We start from the raw sequence: 4,484 nt of genomic DNA, 5'->3' as shown, positions 1-4,484 counted from the left end.
TCTCACACTATCCTGTGAGATCTGTTTCTTCTTCTCACTGCCAGGCTTTCTGTATCAAGGACTCCAAAGAAATCAGTTACAGCCCATGTATTTGATTGCATCTGGCCCTCATCTCAAGCATTAGCAGAGGCAAGAAAGAAGTCCAAGGCCAGGAATACCTGCCGCTGCTAGTGTCCAGTCCTAGGGAGAGTCCAAGGTTAGGTCTCTGCAAAGGGACTTGCCTACTTAATGCTTGCCATAGCCAGCCTTCTTCCTGGAACCTAGCAGGCAGGATACCACACTAAAAGGCAACAGCGCACCCATGTTGAGATCGGGCTTTTTACCTCTACCTTTTTTATTTTGAAATAAGTATAGATCCACAAGCAGTTACAGAAAAATGTACAGAGAAATCCCATGCACTCTTCACCCCTCTGTCCCCAATGTTATCATCTTGCATAAGCATAGTACATTATTAAAACCATGAACTTGACATTGGTATAATCTACAGAGTTTATTCAAATTTCACCAGTTATACATGAACTCATTTGTGTGTATTACTGTGTATGTGTAGTTCTATGCAATTCTATCACTTATGTAGCTTCATGTAACTACCACCACAAACAATTTGTAGAACTGTTCCATTACGTCAAGGCAACCTCTTGCTACCACTTAATAGTTAGCCCTCCCTCCCAAATCTTAGTCTCTGGCAACTACTATCTGTTTTCCATTTATATATTACATTATTTCAAGATTGTTATATAAATGGGATCATAACATGTGTAAACTCTTTTTCACTCAGCATAATTCCCTTGAGGCCCACCAAAGGTGTTACATGTATTCATAATTCCTTCTGTGTTTGCAGAGTAGTATTCCACAATATGAATATACCTTGGTCTGTTTAACCATTCACTTGTTGAAGAACATCTGGGTTGTTTCCAATTTTTGGCTATTACAAATAAAGCTACTTTGAAAATTAGTGTACAGGTCTTTGTGGGTCATATAGCAGTTGCAAATTTAGTTTTACAAGAGACTGTCAAACTCTTTCCCAGAGTGGCTGTATCAATTTACATTCTCATCAGCAACATATAAGTGATTTGGTTTATTAACATCTTTGCCAGCATTTGGTGTTGTGACTATTTTTTATTGTAGCCATTCTGATAGCTATGTGGTAATATTTCATTGTGGTTTTAATTGTCCTTTCCATAATGGTTAATGAACATTTTTTTATGTGCTTATTTGACATCTCTATATTCTCTTTGGTGAAATGTCTGTTCCTGTCTTTTGCCCATTTTCTAATTGAATTGTTGTATTTTTAGTATTGAGTTTTGAAATTTCCTTATATATTCCGGATAGAGGCCCTTTGTCAGATAGGTAGTTGCAAATATTTCCTTCGAGTATGTAATTTGTCTTTTTACGTGAACATTGTTTTTGCTTTTTTTTTTTTTCAGTACAAAAGGTTTTAATTTTGATGAGGTACAATTTATCAATTTTTCTTTTTATGGACCATACTTTTGGTGTCAGGTCTAGTAACTCTTGTCTAGCCCTAAATCCCAAAGATGTTTTCTTTTGTTATTATTTTGCCAATAGATATATAGTTTTCCAATTACTATAACTCCATTTGTTGAGAAGTCTAGCACCCATTCTTCTTCCATTGAATTACTTTTGCATTTTGTCAAAATCAGTTGGGCATATTTGTGGGGTCTATTTCTTGCTTCTCTGTTTTGTTCTGTTGACCTATGTGTTTATCCTTCTGCCAATACCACACTGTCTTGATTACTGTATCTATGTAGTAAGCCTTACTAGCAGGAAGAGTGAGTTTTTCCTCATCTTTTTGTGAGAAAAAATTCCTCTTTTTTCACCGCTTTTTTCCTCTTTCGATTCCTATTCAAGAGTACATTCAAGAGTAAACTCGTCGGCAATTTTCCTATCCCTAAATTAGCTATGGCTAAGAGTTCATTCTATCTAGTCTAAATAGAGTAAGTGCCTTTTGGGAGTAGACAAAGGAACCAGTTTACTGTGGGGGATTGCCAAGTGCACAACTTAGATTATGTGGGGTAAGAGAATAAGGCAATTCAAGGATATATTTGGTTTACTTTACTATTAACTCTTTGTTTTTTTAATTATACTTTAAGTTCTGGGATACATGTGCAGAACGTGCAAGTTTGTTACATAGGTATACACGTGCCATGGTGGTTTGCTGCAACCATCAACCCGTCATCTACGTTAGGTATTTCTTCTAATGCTATCCCTCCCCTAGCCCCCCACCCCACAACAGGGCCTGGTGTGTAATGTTCCCCTCCCTGTGTCCATGTATTCTCATTGTTCAACTCCCACTTATGAGTGAGAACATGTGTTGTTTGGTTTTCTGTTCCTGTGTTAGTTTGTTGAGAATGAGGGTTTCCAGCTTCATCCATGTCCCTGCAAAGGACATGAACTCATCCTTTTTTATGGCTGCATAGTATTCCATGGTGTATATGTGCCACATTTTCTTTATCCAGTCTATCATTGATGGGCATTTGGGTTGGTTCCAAGTCTTTGCTATTGTGAGCAGTGCTGCAATAAGCATACATGTGCATGTGTCTTTATAGTGTAATGATTTATAATCCTTTGAGTATGTACCTAGTAATGGGATTGCTGGATCAAATGGTATTTCTGGTTCTAGATCCTTGAGAAATCACCACACTGTCTTCCACAATGGTTGAACTAATTTACAGTCCCACCAACAGTGTAAAAGCGTTTCTATTGGCCAGGCGCGGTGGCTCGAGCCTGTAATCCCAGCACTTTGGGAGGCTGAGATGGGTGGATCACGAGGTCAGGAGATCGAGACCATCCTGGCTAACACGGTGAAACCCCGTCTCTACTAAAAAATACAAAAAACTAGCCGGATGTGGTGGCAGGCACCTGTAGTCCCAGCTACTTGGGAGGCTGAGGCAGGAGAATGGCGTGAACCTGGGAGGCGGAGCTTGCAGTGAGCTGAGATCCGGCCACTGCACTCCAGCCTGGGTGACAGAGCGAGTCTTCGTCTCAAAAAAAAAAAAAAAAAAAAAAAAAGGCGTTTCTATTTCTCCACATCCTCTCCAGCATCTGTTGTTTCCTGACTTTGTAATGATCGCCATTCTAACTGGAGTGAGATGGTATCTCATTGTGGTTTTGATTTGCATTTCTATAATGACTAGTGATGATGAGCTTTTTTTCATGTTTTTTGGCCTCATAAATGTCTTCTGATGATATGTGTTTGTTCATATCCTTCACCCACTTTTTGATAGGGTTGTTTGTTTTTTTCTTGTAGATTCTGGATATTAGCCCTTTGTCAGATGGATAGATTGGAAAATTTTCTCCCATTCTGTAGGTTACCTGTTCACTCTGATGATAGTTTCTTTTGTTGTGCAGAAGGTCTTTAGTTTAATTAGATCCCATTTGTCAATTTTGGATTTTGTTGCCATTGCTTTAGGTCTTTTAGTCATGAAGTCTTTGCCCATGCCTGTGTATTGAATGGTATTGCCTAGGTTTTCTTGTAGGGTTTTTATGGTTTTAGGTTTTACATTTAAGTCTTTAATGCATTTTGAGTTAATTTTTGTATAAAGTATAAAAAAGTGGTCCAGTTTCAGTTTTCTGCATATGACTAGCCAGTTTTCCCAACACCATTTATTAAGTAGGAAATCCATTCCCTATTGCTGTTTTATAACATATCAGGTTTGTCAAAGATCAGATGGTTATAGATGTGTGGCATTATTTCTGAGGCCTCTGTTCTGTTCCATTGGTCTATATATCTGTTTTGGTACCAGTACCATGCTGTTTTGGTTATTGTAGCCTTGTAGTATAGTTTGAAGTCAGGTAGCATGATGCCTCCAGCTTTGTTCTTTTTGCTTAGGATTGTCTTGGCTATGCGGCCTCTTTTTTGGTTCTATATGAAATTTAAAGTAGTTTTTTTCTAATTCTGTGAAGAAAGTCAATGGTATCTTGAGGGGGATAGCATTGAATCTGTACGTTACTTTGGGCAGTATGGCCATTTTCGTGATATTGATTCTTCCTATCCATAAGCATGGAATGTTTTTCCATTTATTTGTGTCCTCTCTTATTTCTTTGAGCAGTGGTTTGTAGTTCTCCTTTAAGAGGTCCTTCACATCCCTTGTAAGTTGTGTTCCTAGGTATTTTATTTTCTTTGTAGCAATTGTGAGTGGGAGTTCACTCACAATTGGCTCTCTATTGATGTATAGGAATGCTTGTGATTTTTGCACATTGATTTTGTATCCTGGGACTTTGCTGAAGTTGCTTATCAGCTTAAGGAGATTTTGGGCTAAGATGATGGCATTTTCTAAATGTACCATCATGTCGTCTGCAAACAGACAATTTGTCTTCCTCTTTCCCTAATTGAATACCCTTTATTTCTTTTTCTTGCCTGATTGCCCTGGCCAGAATTTCTAATACTATGTTGAATAGGTGTGGTGAGAGAGGACATCCTTGTCTCGTGCCAGTATTCAAAAGGAATGGTTCCAGCTTTTGCC

This window comes from Macaca thibetana, chromosome X (genome assembly GCF_024542745.1).
Source record: "Macaca thibetana thibetana isolate TM-01 chromosome X, ASM2454274v1, whole genome shotgun sequence".
Classification (NCBI taxonomy): domain Eukaryota; kingdom Metazoa; phylum Chordata; class Mammalia; order Primates; family Cercopithecidae; genus Macaca; species Macaca thibetana.
The sequence above is the reverse complement of the archived record's forward strand: the minus strand, read 5'-3'. Positions refer to the sequence as shown.